Source organism: Ochotona princeps, chromosome 15 (genome assembly GCF_030435755.1).
Source record: "Ochotona princeps isolate mOchPri1 chromosome 15, mOchPri1.hap1, whole genome shotgun sequence".
NCBI classification, from domain to species: Eukaryota; Metazoa; Chordata; class Mammalia; order Lagomorpha; family Ochotonidae; genus Ochotona; species Ochotona princeps.
In genome coordinates this window covers 54022691-54037766 of record NC_080846.1, presented here as the reverse complement: position 1 = coordinate 54037766, position 15076 = coordinate 54022691, and positions in this window count along the sequence as shown.

The following is a 15076-nucleotide window of genomic DNA, read 5'->3' as shown; positions in this document are numbered from 1 at the left end:
AGCTCCCTGCTTGTGGCCTTGGAAAGCAGTTGAGGACGGCCCAAGGCCTTGGGACCCTGCATCCGTTTGGGAGACCCAAAGAAGCTCCTGGCTCCCAGCATTCCATGGGCTCAGCTCTGGCTGTTGCAGCCACTTGGGGAGTGAATCAGCAGATGGGAGATCTTCCTCTCTGTCTCTCCTCTTTGTAGATCCAGGGAAGGAGAGAAGGGAATATCATTACATTCTTAGAATGGTATCTGTGAACTACACTGAATCTGTTCTCTTTGTATTAATGCAGCATTAACTTGAAAAAAGTAAAACATTTTTAAACTATGTAAATGACTCAAAAAATTAAGGAAAAGGAGGGAAAGAAGGAAGGAAAGAAGAAAGAAATAACAAACAAATGAAGGAACTTTAAACAACTCAGTGATAAAAAGATCTGGCTTTGAAAGTGGGTAAGATTGGGCCCGGCGGTGTGGCCTAGCGGCTAAAGTCCTCGCCTTGAATGCCCCAGGATCCCATATGGGCGCCGGTTCTAATCCCAGCAGCTCCACTTCCCATCCAGCTCCCTGCTTGTGGCCTGGGAAAGCAGTTGAGGACGGCCCAATGCATTGGGACCCTGCACCCACGTGGGAGACCTGGAAGAGGTTCCAGATTCCCGGCTTCGGATCGGCCCCTCTGTCTCTCCTCCTCTGTGTATATCTGGCTGTAATAAAATGAATAAATCTTTAAAAAAAAAAAAAAAAAAGAAAGTGGGTAAGATTTCCCCAGCTGCAGGCAGCTGCCTACGTTGCCTTGTACCTAGGGAAGTGGTGCACTGTTAGGAGAAAAGCAGCCAATAGCACTCTGGGTCTGATTAACGTCATATATGTGTTAACTATACCAGTGTGCCAGCACAGTTGCTTATTTTTTTTTTTTCCTACAGATAAGTGGGAAGGTGGGGAACGCTGGGCGGGGACCTGCCACCCTGGCTCCAGGTAGAGGAAGTTAATACAGATTGCCCTAGGAAGAGAGTCTGGAGACATATTGGAGTAGGAGCAGCTGAGGGTGTGTTTTACAGGGGAATAAATGACTTCTGGCATCTTCCATGGACCAGGCCACTGCACTCACAGGTAGTCGAGTGAGCTAAGATGGATTGGGGGAACTGGAGGGCGTGTCTGGGTCAGGACAAAGCACTTGCCCATATGGGACACGTGGGATGGTCTAGGTAGCATTGCCTGCCACCCACTGGTGCACACAAAACTGGGGTCGGGGGGCATGCCTGGCTGGGCTAAGCTGCAGTGTCTGCCCACTAGTGTCAGGGAAGGGGGTGAGCCATGTTAGGCTGGGCCAGAGCACCCACCAGAACATGAGACAACTGCATCTGGGCACAGATTCTGTGAGTTGTGGACTTGCCTCCATGGGACTGTAGCACTTGCCGATTTATGAGCAGAGCTGAGAGTGGTGACAGGCCTAGCCAGGCTGAACCATCGAACGCATCTGACAGAAAACCACCTGACACCTGCAAGGACCTGAACTGAGGACAGACCTGCCAGCACGTGTGGGATTGGTACTGGGAGCATGCCTGGTAGGGGAGCTTGCAGAACTCCCCCACTAGGCCACAGATCCCACTGAGGAGCATAAGAGCTGAGGCTGGGGGTGGGGCAGGAAGGCTGGAGCACTCATCAACATTTGTGTAAGTCGTGTCACAGCACCTTCTGGCTCTCAGGGGAGTCAAGACTGCAAGTGAGCCACGCCAGCTGTGTTGAAGCACCCACCAGCATGCGCAAAATCCTCGAGTTGAGAATGGGCCTGGTAGGAGAACTCTGAGGACCTCCCCTGCTAGGCTGCAGCTCCTACTAGTGAATATGAGAACTGGGTCTGGGAGTAGGCCAGACTGGGATAGACTTCAGCACCCCCTGGCATTTGAGAGCCAGAACGGATGTGGGACAGGCCAGGTTTGGTCACAGCACCTGCCAGGTCATATGGCAGCCCAGTCTGGGGGTGTACTGGATGGGCTAGGCTGAAGCATCCATTGGTAAGAGCTGGGATGGATGCAGGCCAGTCAGGATAGACCATAATACCTGGGGTAAGTACCAGGACTGGGGGCTGGCCATGTTAGTCTGGGCAGCAACACACGCTGGCACATGAAAGATGTGTTGCTGGGGAGGGCCTGGTAGGGGAACTTGGGGAACCCTCTTCTAGGCCACAGCTCTCACTAGTGATACAAGATCCAGGGCTGAGAGCAGCCTAGACCAGGCTGGGATACGCCACCCACTGGTGCAAGTGTGAGTTGCATCTGGGGGTGGGCTGTGCTGAGCCAGGTTGTAGCATCTGCTGGAGAATGCCAAGACTGGGGGTGGGCCATCTCAGACAAGGCTGCTGTTGGCACAAATAAGACCTGAGGCTGGGTGTGGGCGTGGTAGGGGAACTTTAGGTGCCGGAGACCTGCTCCAGCTGACTAAGAGCTTGCAAAGGATGCGTGGATCGGCGAGATGACAAGAAGAGATAAGACACAGACCACTATGGCTTGATGCTCATAATGGACAACTCAGAAAAGCTGCCTTCTTTATTTATACACAAATCATCACAAGCTTTTGCACAATATCCACTTGTTTCATTTTTACGTCATGATTAAGAGAATACAAAAAAACAATCCTAAGGAAAACATTTTCAACAATCATTACTCACTGAAACCTGCAGTCACCTGACTAGAGCCAGGAACTCCACAGATGGCAATGCATGTGGTTACATAGTGACAAATGATTTACTTATGCTTAAAATCAATTTTTACTAAACACAAGCAAACTAATATTGTTAGAATATTAAGAGTACAGAATTAAAAGATCATAAAAAGATCTTATAAAAGCATATAACATAGATGCTTTGCTAAATCTTATAATCAAGTCATGCATTAATTACCGTCACCTTCACCTAGTGCTGATTCAATTGTTTTTTGTTCTTTTGTTAAAGGGCAGTGAAAGGGATCAAGGCAGCTCAGCCAATCTACAAACAGAGGGCCTTTGCAAGAAACTTCCTTTTATTTTTATAAACTGTTTTCTTTCCCTAAACATAAGTGCCAATATAAGATTGAGACTTTAAGCCATTTTGAGGGGGTTCACATTTGTTTCCCTTTAGAAGATGCCCCATATACTTTTGCTTTCTGTGGTGAGAAACTAGAATATGTCATATCATGTGTTGTAACAGTTCGAGGCGCATGGTAAACTCTTTGTATCTCCATGATTGCCATCAGTTGCAAGATATTATCAAGCCATTTCTTAAGGAAAATATTACTTATACTAGGGCAAATTCCAGGACAAAAGTGAGCACATAACAGGATATTTGGAAACATAGTGGGCTCAAGTTGTACCACTGTATACTTTAGCTGTGTGTCATAGCCTTACATCGCTAAAGATGTTTTTATCATAACATGATTGATCAATTTGAAGTGTCATACCAGTTACAGGAATCACTTCACATTAGCAGAAAAACAACAACAACACCCTCAGGAGAATTCTATGAAACATCAGAGAGGTGATTGAGTGTCCATACAATGGGCTGAGGCAGCAATGAGGTGACCAGAGACGTTCCGCCGGACCTTGCCTCGCTGCTAGAAACTCCTCGTAGCCTTGCTAACCAAGGAGCAGTGTTCATCACACACCCATGCCATCCGACCCAACTGCATGGCTCCCCACATTTAGGGACACTTCTTTCTGGGCTGCTGCTTCCACTGGTGAACTAGGACTGGGGACAGGTTAGTCTGTGGCAGGGTGGGGTGGAGAGGGCAGGCTGGCTGGACTGATGCACTCTGGCACACATGAGAGCCAGAAGGGATGTGAGCAAACTGGGCTAGTCCGCAGTGCTTGTGGGGAGGTACCAGGACTGGGTGAGAGTCATGCCAGGTTGGACTGCAGTACTGTTTGGCAGACGTAAGATCAAGGGTTGGGAACATACCTGGCAGGTGAACTGTGGGCACTACCCTGCCAGGCTGTACTTATTGCTGGTGAAAGGAAGATCCAGGGCTCATAGCGGGGCAGGTTGGACATATGTCCTGTTGGCATATGTGAGGGTCAGGTCTCGGGGCAGGTTGGGCTGAGCTGAGCTGCACCACATATGGGTGTGCATGAGAGCTGGATGGGATATGGGCTGCAAGCACAAAAACTGGAGTTGGAGGCAGGCCTGGTAGGAGTTATTGGGGGTTGTCTTGACTAGGCCATGGAACCCACTGGTGTGTTTGAGGATCTGGTCTACTGTGGACTGGCTGGGTTGGGCTACAGCAACTGTTGGTTTGCAAGAGATACGGGGCTCAGGTAGAACAAACCAAGTTGTATCCATCAGTAAGTGCATTGGCTGGTGCAGGTAATAAATTGCCCCTGGGCCTGCACTGGCTGGACCACACAAGTCAAGTCTGAGCCCACCCCAATGAGGTCTCTTAGGGGATTCCCCAATTGCACCACTGGGCTCAGACCCTGGCCACAAGGAAAAATCACAGGATGTGTGCTCTGACCTTGGAGTGCATGCATCAGGACTGGACCTCTTCAGTTGCTGATGCCTGTGTGGTGGACAGCATGCCCAGATGTACATGAGGGACATGACAGTCAGCTCATCTAGGCCAGCAGAGAACACCAACTGCCTTATCAGAGACTGGAAAACAGAGTAGGTTGAACAGTTCTCCTGGCCAAACTTTGCAGCAGGTTCCTGGGTCTGTGGAGGCACTAAGGTGGATTTTGTCAATCTTTGAAAAGATGTTCTCAACCCCTGAGCAATGCAACCAGCAACTTCTCCAACCTATCAAAACCACTCAAATCATACCCTTGGAACCCTCTTCCCCACATCGGGTTCTTTAAGGTGTCATCAAAGACCATTCCCCAAGCCTGGGTGCTGATAGAGTTTGATAGCAAGGAGCGGCCCTCACCCCTCCTCCCCTGGGGACACCGGAGGAAAAAAAACCCCAAAACATTTGTCCCTCCCACCTTTGTTCACACCTGACCCTCCCCACCCTAATCAGAGGCCCCCATGGCCAGGCATTCCTCTCGACTATGCACACAATATTAAAAAGACATTTAAAAAAATTTTAAATGGGTAATATTTGATGGACATATACAAATAGCAAATACACACATGAAATGTCGCATCACAGCAGTACTGCTTTAGGGAATGCTGGTTAGCGTGTTAAGAACTTCAACAAGATGCAAACTCTTACAAAAAGGAGTCAGACAGTAAAAGGCGTAACACCAATGGCTGGAGAAGATGCTAGGGACCTGAAACCCTCATGATTTGCTGGTGGAAGGGTTGAGTGATCCAGCCACTTTGGAAGTAGTGACTCAACAGGCTAGTCTTTGGCCTACAAGTGGCAGCATCCCGCATGGTGACTGGTTCATGTTCTGGCTGCTCCACTTCTAATCCAGCTTCCTGCTTCTGGCCTGGGAAAGCAGCAGGTCCTTGGACCCCATCATCCAGTTGGGAGGTCCTGAAGCTCCTGGCTCCTGGCTGCTAGTTTCAGATTAGCTCGGTTCTAGCAGCCATTTGGGGCATGAACCAACCCAAGGAAGATCTCTTTATCTCTTCTCTGTAAAATGCCTTTTGAATAAAAATATATTTTGAAAGATTTATTTTTATTACTTTTATTTTTTTTTTAAGATTTTTTCATTTTATTACAGCCAGATATACACAGAGGAGGAGAGACAGAGAGGAAGATCTTCCGTCCGATGATTCACTCCCCAAGTGAGCCGCAACAGGCCGATGCGCGCCGATCCGAAGCCGGGAACCTGGAACCTCTTCCGGGTCTCCCACGCGGGTGCAGGGTCCCAATGCATTGGACTGTCCTCAACTGCTTTCCCAGGCCACAAGCAGGGAGCTGGATGGGAAGCGGGGCTGCTGGGATTGGAATCAGCACCCATAAGAGATGCGGGTGCATTCAAGGTGAGGACTTTAGCCACCAGGTTATTGCACTGGACCCATAAAAATATTTTTTAACCGAAACTAAATATTTGTAATTAAATAGCACAACCAACAAGTCCATGTGTCCACAATTCTAAGTGAGCCTGTTTGTTTGATTGTTTGTTTGTTTATAATTTTATGGTACAATTCCATAGTGTCTGGGATTTCCCTACTGCATCCCAAAATTCCCACCCCGATAGATTTTTCCATATTATTACAATAGTATAATTCTTCATAAGCAGTCATAAATTCATCAGTCTGTTATTTAAGAGTGTCCTGACATTGCTGTTATAGACAACAGCAGACAGTCTAGAATCCTATTGTCAAGATATATCCAACAGTTTCATTGGCAGTCCATCTTTGATTTGGAAGTAGGGATGCATACTGCATTGTATCTTCACATTTAGATAGGGTAGTATCTATTACTCTATCACTATTTATTCCCTTAAATGAGAAGCCATGAAACAAGGTCAACAACAGGAATGAAGTTAAAATAAAACATTCACAGCACCATGTAGCTAAACAACATGTATTAGCTAATGTATTGATGACAAAATGAAAACTAAAACACAAAAACTTTTTGGGTGTAATGATGCTACTGTATGATTTTGACAAGATCGGTCAGTGAAGAATTTGACAAAAGGAAATTTGGAAGAAATGAAAATCAAAACAAAAATATCAAAACCCATGGGTTGCAGCAAAAACAGTATGGAAAGGGTTACTGATCTTACAGTTTGCACAAAGGCTGCCTTATATCAGACAGAACATATGGTATTTCTCCTTTTGGGATTGATTTATTTCACTGAGCAGAATAGTCTATGGTTGCAAATGGTATAATTTCATTTTCTTTTAACGACTGAGTAGAATTCCATGGAGTAGATACAGCACAATTTCTGTAACCACTCCTCTATGGATGGGCAGCTGGGTTGTTTCCATGTTTTTGCTATTATAGATTGAGCTGCTGTAAATATCAGATTACAGGTTACCGTCTCATATGCAGTTTTCATTTCCTTTGGATATTTTCCTAGGAGTGGGATAGCTGGTCATATGGCAGGTTTATTTGCAATTCTCTAATCTCTCTCCATACTGATTTCCATAGTGGTTGTACTAGCCTACTTTCCCACCAGCAGTGAAGGAGGGTGTCTTTCTCCCCACATCCACACCAGCAGGTGTTGGTAGTAGAGTTCTGAATGTCGGCCAACCTCACTGGAGTTAGGTGGTACCATAATGTGGTTTTTTTTTTTTTTTTTTTAAAGATTTATTTCATTTTTATTACAAAGTCAGATATACTGACAGGAGGAGAGACAGAGAGGAAGTGGAGCTGCCGGGATTAGAACCAGCGGCCATATGGGATCAAGGCGAGGACCTTAGCCACTAGGCCACACTGCCGAGCCCCATAATGTGGTTTTCATTTGTATCATCCTGTTGGCTAGGGAGCTTGAGCATCTTTTCATCTGTCTGTTAGCCATTTGAATTTGTTCTTTTGAAAAATGTCTGTTCAGTTGCCTTCGCCCATTTCTTCACAAGTTTTTTTTTAATGTCCCTGGGTTTCTAAAACTCTTTGTAAATCCTGATTATTAGTCCCCCATCATTTATGTAGTGTGCAAAGATTTTCTCCCACTCCATTGGTTGCTTCTTCACTTTGTTTCTTTTGCACAGAAGCTTTTTAGTTTGACGTAGTCCCATTTGTTTATTTTGGCTTTGACAGCCTGTGCTTTTGGAGTCTTTTCTAAGAAGTCTTTCCCTGTTCCTGTACCTTGGAGAGTGCTTCCTATGTTTTCCTCTAATGGTTTGATGGTGTCTGGGTGTAAATTTAGGTCCTTGATTCATTTAGAGCTGATTTTTTAATAACGTGACAGGTGTGGATGTTGCTTCTTGCCTTGCAGGTTGCTATCCAATTGTCCCAACAGCATTTATTGAATCGTCCAGGTTTTTTCTCTCGATTGTTTTCAGTTTTCTAGCCAAACATTAATTGACTATACATATGTGGGTTCCCTTCTGCTGTTTCTCTTCTGTTCATTGGTTTCTGTTTCTGTACCAGTACCAGACTGTTTTGATGACCACTGCTCTGTAGTATGTCTTGAGGTCTGGAATTGTGATTCCTCCAGCTTGATTTGTATTTTTCAGGATAGCTTTGGCTATTCATGGTCTGTTGTGTTTCCAGAAGAATTTCTGTATTATCTTTTCTATTTCTGAGAAGAATGGTGTTGGTATTTTGATTGGGATTGCATTGAATTTGTATATTATTTTTGGTAATATGGACATTTTGATGATGTTCATCCTGTCAATCCAGGAACATGGTACGTTTCTCCATTTTTCAAGGTCTTCTTCCATGTTCTTTTTAAATGTATTATAGTTTTCATCACAGAAATCTTCCACATATTTAGTTAGCTTAATCCCTAGGTATTTAAGATTCCTCTCTGGTATTTTAAAGGGTACTGTACTTACAATTTCTTTCCCAGCCATGGAATTATTTGTGTACATTATTTTTGTATCCTGCTACCCTGCCAAAGTCTCTTATAAGTTGCAACAGTCTCTTGACTGAATCTTTTGGTTCTCCTATGTAGAGAATCATGTCATCTGCAAATAGAGATAATTTCAGTTCCTCATTTCCAATTTGACTTCCTTTAATTCCTTTTTCTTGCCTACTACTTTTCTTGGGTTTTTCGTAAATTACTTTTATTGTTTTGTAGAATGTTTCTTCTATCCGGTCTTATTTAAGGTTTTCAGCATGAAGTGGTATTGGATTCTATCAAATGCCTCCTCTGCATCTATTGAGATGATCATATGTTTTCTATTTTTCAATTTTTTGATGTGTATCACATTTATTGTTTTGCGAATGTTGAACCATCCCTGAATGCCAGGGATGAATAAGTGGGCCTGTTTGTAACAGCCCAGATGTTTGACCTTGGACCACAATAGTGAGCCCAAACACACCTCTTTTCATTACAACATTCCCAGCCTGTGGTATTGTGCTACCAGCAACAGAAACTCAACAGTCCATTGATGCATAGAAAAGCAAACTGCTGCAAATCTCTGTGGTGGAACACCTCACCTCTGCTTAAAAAGGGATGAGCCACTGACGTGTGCATAGGATTTCCTACACAGAGAAGCCAGACACAGTCTCCTAGAGATCGTATGATTCCACTTCTGTGAAATTCTAGAGAGGCCAAATGACAATGGGAGGATGCGGGTCAGCAGGTATCAGAGGCGGAAGCGCAGGGAGAAGACTGCAAAAGGTCCCCGAAAAGTACATGAGTATGGCGAAGCAAGCCGCATGACCGCAGGTTGCTGCAAAAACTGTAAAATGTATTTGGGCCGGAGTAATGGCCAACTGGCTAATCCTCTACCTCCAAGTGCTGGTGTCCCGCACGGGCGCTGGTTCTATGTCCCAGCTGTTCCACTTCTGATCCAGTCCCCTACCTGTGTCCTGGGAAAGCCATGGAGGATGACCCAAGTCCTTGGGACCCTGCATCAGTGTGGGAGACCTGGAAGAGGCTCCTGGCTTCAGCTCAGCTCAGCTCTGGCCACTGTGGCCATTTGCAGAATGAACCAGCAGATGGAAAATCTTTCTATCTCTTCTCTCTGTAAATCCGCCTTTCCAATGAAAATAAAACAAAAAATGCATTTTATTGTATACTCAAAATCGCTAATTATTTTATATGTTTATTGAACCTTAATAAAGCTGATTTTTTAAGAATGTGAAGCTTGTAATGCCAAAGCCTGGAGGAACTAGAGGCTGACAGAGCAAGGCGCTGACGTTGCTTCTCATTGTGCCTTTGTTCCTGGTTCCTGCCACAGATCCCGCTCCCTCCTCACCACAGTTCACAGATCACAGGGATCACCTGGATAGCGGTCCTGGGGACAATTTGCCAACTTTCTTTTTTTTTTTTTTTGAAAGAAACTTCTTTTAAAAAAAGATTTATTTATTTTTATTGGAAAGGCAGATATACAGAGAGGAGGAGAGACAGAGAGGAAGATCTTCCATCTGATGGTTCACTCCCCAAGTAACAATGGCTGGTACTGTACTGATCTGAAGCCAGCAGCCAGGAGCTCTTCCGGGTTTCCCACGTGGGTGCGGGGTCCCTAGGGCTTGAGACATCCTCAACTGCTTTCCCAGGCCACAAGCAGGGAGCTGGATGGGAAGTGGGGCTGCCGGGATTAGAACCAGCACCCACGTAGGATCCCGGTGTGTGCAAGGCGAGGACTTTAACCACTATGCTAACGCGCCAGGCCCAACTTTCTTTTAAACACACAGTCATTTCTGGGCCTACAGCATTAGCCTAGCAGCTTAAGTCCTCGTCTTGCACACACCAGGATCCCATATAAGTGCTGGTTCTAATTCTGGTGGCCCTGCTTTCCATCCAGCTCCCTGTTTGTGGCCTGGGAGAGCAGTCGAGGACAGTCCAAAGCTTTGGGACCCAGTACCCGTGTGGGAGACCCGGAAGAGGTTCCAGGCTCCTGGCTTCAGATCAGCATAGCACCGGCCTTTGCGCTCACTTGGGGAGTGAACCAATGGATGGAAGATCTTCTTTTCTGTCTCTCTTCCTCTCTGTATATCTGACTTCATAATAAAAAAATAATAAATCTTTTTTAAAAAATCCAGTCATTTCCCATTTCTGAGCAAACCTTTACGTAGAAGCTTACTATCTAAAGCAAATAAAAGCAACTACGTGGGCCCAGCGCATTGGCCTAGCAGCTAATGTCCTAGCCTTGAACACGCCAGGATCCTATATGGGCAAAGGTTCTAATCCCAGCAGCCCCACTTCCCAACCAGCTCCCTGCTTGTGGCCTGGGAAAGCATTCGAGGACAGCCCAAGCCCTAGGGTCCCTGCACCCACGTGAGAGACCCAGAACAGGCTCCTGGCTTTGGATCAGCACAGTACCAGCCATTGTGGTCACTTTGGGAGTGAATCATCAGATGGAAGATCTTCCTCTTTATCTCTCCTCCTCTCTGTATATCTGCCTTTCCAATAAAAATAAATAATTTTTTTTAAAAAGCAACCTCCTATTAACTTGTACTTATAGTAGAAGTGTCACTTACTACATCACAGTGTTATAAAATCCTCCAATCGATAGAACCCAGAAACCTGCTAAGTAGGCCGTTTGAGTCTATGTATATTTTTAAATGATGTTTGTAAAAGATACAATATATTTAAAGTTTCTGGTTAAAAATGGTAGATTGAACACATGCAGCTAAATTTGTCCTTCTGGAAACCCACGAAAACTATAGCAGAGAGCTTTTTAAGACATAAACCCACACAAAAAAAGGGAAATGGATAGGAAAGGAGACAAAAGCAGAATATTTTAGGAAGCTGGAAACCACATGGATGAGTGGTGATGGATGAGTGGTACAGCGGGGCAGCTGTACGGCAAACAGACCTGCATGTGCCACACCCAAGGTGGGCAGGCTCTTCAGGAGTCAGCCCAGGAGAGAATACCTGAAGGTGTGAAATCAACCATCCCAGCCAGGCTCAGGACCCACAAGCCTACTCATTATGCACGTAGGCGGACATGGCACAGAGGTTTCCTGCAAGCGTTTTGTTCATTCTAAGAATGCCAGGAAATGAATCTAATGTGGATGACAAAGACCAAAACAGCAGAAAAAGGACATCTGGAGGAAACATTCTGCAGAGAGAAGAAACAGCAGAACAGCACGATCAGCAATAAGTTCTAAGAGAAGATGGGGCGGGGGGCACAGGGCGGGGGGCGCGGGGCGGTGGCCGGGATGAGGTGGATGTCCTGGACCACATGCTCCCACACGCTCTATTGGAGGTCCTAGGTTCAAGTCCCAGCTCTGCTCTGATGGCAGCTCGTCAACATGCATCCTAGGAGACAGCAGGTGATGGCTCAGGCAGTTGGCTCCCTGCCACTCACATGAGAGTGCTGGTCTGAATTCTGAGCGGTAAGCTCCCGACTCCAGCTCTCTGGCTACTGCAAACATCTGAGGAGTAAGCCAGGGGGTAGAAACTCTCTCTCTCTCATGATTAAAAAATAAAATGTATACAAAAAAGTTATTGCAACCTTTACAATAAACTGCCATAAAAAATATTTCGAGAATAAAGTGAGAGCCATAACAATCTTTTTTTTCTCATAACAATTTTAAAATAGCGAAAAGTTTAGTAGACAAATGGGAAGATAAAGTTGAAGAGAAAAACTTCCAAAAAAACAAGACAAAAATGGAAAGTGGGAGAGAAAAAAATAAGACATGAGACTATTCCAGCAGGTTCATCAAGCAAATTGCAGGCCTTTTGAAAAAGAAAGAACAGAGATGACGGACAAGAAAAACCATCCCTGGCATGAGCCAGGATTATCGCCCAGAAGGGCAGATAACCCTACGGAGGGACACAGCGTGTCTCCTACAGGCATCGCTGTCGGTTCAGACTTCTCACCAGCACAAGGAAAGCTGCAGGGTACGTCCCACACCTCAAGAGGAACCCATGCCCAGCGCAGCAATCAGTCCGTGGAAAGCTTTAAAACAATTTACCTCTCTCTTTCTGAGGAAGCTTCTGGAAGATCATCTCCTCCCAAAAGAAGGAGCTGGTCAGGAAAGGAAAAGACCCAGAAAATGGTGGTTGAAAGCTCCAACAAGTGACTGAGGTAGACAATGTCTGGAATGAGAAAGGAGACGCTTGGAGGCCACCTGGGAGGGGGACGCTTGGAGGCCACCTGGGAGGGGGACGCTTGGAGGCCACCTGGGAGGGGGACGCTCTGTGGAGTGGACAAAAGGCGCCACGCAGACATCTGCAGGAAGACAACGCGGATGGGATCTGCTACATCTAGTTATGCTGAGGCCAGATATGGGGAATAGTCCTGGGCAGAGTTTAAGGCAGAGTGGTGATAAGAACAAAGGAAAGGAGAAGAAAAAAACAGTATGACTCGTTCAAGAAAAATAAAAATTTCCACAAGAAAGGAAGCGTCTCAGTTTTCTACCACATTCAATCTGATTAGCATAAGCAGTCTGACCAAAAAAACAATTATACAGGGCTGGTACAGCAGCTCAACAGCCTAGTTATCTGCCTGCAACTGCTGGTATCCCATATAGGCATCAGTTCATATCCCGGCTGCTCCCTTTCCCATTCAGCTCCCTGCTTGTGGCCTGGGAAAGCAGTGGGGGATGGACCAAGTCCCTGGGCTCTACCACCTGTAAGGGAGACCCAGATGAAGCTCCTGGCTCCTGGGTTCACATCAGCTCAGCTCTGGCTGTTGTGGCCATCTGGGGAGTGAACAAGCAGATGGAAGATCTTTGTGTCTCCTTCTCTCTATAAATCTACCTTTCAAATAAAAATAAATAAAACTTGAAAAACAAAAATTATGATAGCATTGAATATGGCAGATGGGATTAGAAGTGATGTCTAAGTGGGAAAACACTTAAATCTTCCAATCTAGTGGGACTGGGGAAGGGCTATAAATGAAGACTCACAGACTAAATACCTTAGCATGATGAATCAAGCTCGCAGACTGTTATATAACACATGGTCTAACCGCTTAACTTCAAATATACCTTTATAACGACCTGGAAGGCCAGGTTAGAATTCTGAGGCCATTAGAATTTTTGGAGATCTCTATTCTAAATGGTATCTGCTAGCCCCTGGCTTATGGCTGCTCCCTCTTCCTTTTGCCCTGGATTCTATTGCACTGAGAGCACCCAACACAGGGGGCTGTGGTCACCCCATGTTTTGCCATGCCTCTCTGCAAACAGCTGTCCTCTGGCCATCCCTCAGGCCCAGGACCACCCACCCCATCACAGCAGGACTTGCCTGGGCTGGAGCAATCCCAAGCCAGAAACTGACATAGGCTCAGGATGCCAGCTGGGCAGGGCCCAGGTATTCAGAATACAGATAATAAAAGGGTTTTTGCCTAGGTACACAGGTCTGGATTCCTGGCCCTGTGGGAAAGGACGCTGCTGCAGTTTGGCCAGAGATGTGAAGGTAAATGCCTTCAAGAAACGGCAAGAAGAACTGATAACGGCTACCTTTTGAGAGGCTATCTTCCTAGGGGCAGGGCTCCACCAAACAGAATTACACCATCACTATGTATCCAAATACTGAAAAATGCTTCATTGTGAGAGAAAAACAGTTCAGACAGTGATTGATGACAGTTAACCGCAAACTCTGAGTCACTCTTGCCCCCGCCTGAAATTCTCCGTGGTCAAGTGTGAAAACCGCAGGTCAGACATGCCCTCCTTTGAGGCACTGCAAGTATGGCTGTGATTAAAACCACAGGGAAGGTTCTCTCCACACCGGCCCCCCCACAAAGTGCTGCACACCTCCTTTTCCTCTGGCATCTGGTCCCCTCACCTCTGCCCTGCAGGACTTGAAGCACCTTGCAACCAGAGGGCCATGGCCTGCAGAACCCAGCACTAGTCCCAGCCTGGGGGCAGGGGAGCAGACAGGGGCGCAGACAAGTAAGATACCAGGAAACACCTACCCACGTTTCCCTGTCCCAGTCCCCTCAGGGACAGGCCGGGGAAGCTGACTGCCCTGCAGGTCCCGGCGGCTCCACTTCCGTTCCGGCTCCCTGCCAAGGCGCAGGGAAGGCTGCACCAAATGGCCAAACCTCTCCCTTGGCCTCTGGCACCCTCAGGGAAGACTGGATGGAGCTCACGGCCCAGGCCCCCAGCCCACGATGGCCATCTGGGGAGGGAACCAGAAGATGGAAGAGCTCCTTCTCTGATCTTTAAATACATCTTCAAGAAACAGTGTTGGATTAACCTGCTCGTCTGCGTACTATTTACTTTTGAGTTTTAACTTTTACGAAAGATTGGGCACTGAGAGCTCACTTGCGGGGGCGTCCGGTCCCCAGAGCATCTTCGGAGTCACGCGTGCGCCCTCCCTGGGCCGGATTTCGGGGCCTTGTCTGTTTTTGCTTTGTATTTTATTTCCAGCTACTGCAGATTCAATGCCAGGCGCGAAGCAGGTGCTCAATAAATAGTTTCGGAGTTCATGAATAGTGGTCAAAATCGTCACCCCACAGACTGGAAAGCGCCCGCTCCGGTGAGGAGGCAGAGCGGTAGCCGTCAGTCCGTCCACCGGTCCGTCAACGCCCGGTCCCACGCCGCGGCCGTCCGTCCACCGGCACCCCGGGGCAGTCCATCCGTCCGTCCGTCCGCGCCCCGCGGCGGGCTCCCACCCCGGGGCCGTCCGTCCATCCACCGGCACCCCGCGTCCGGCCGGCC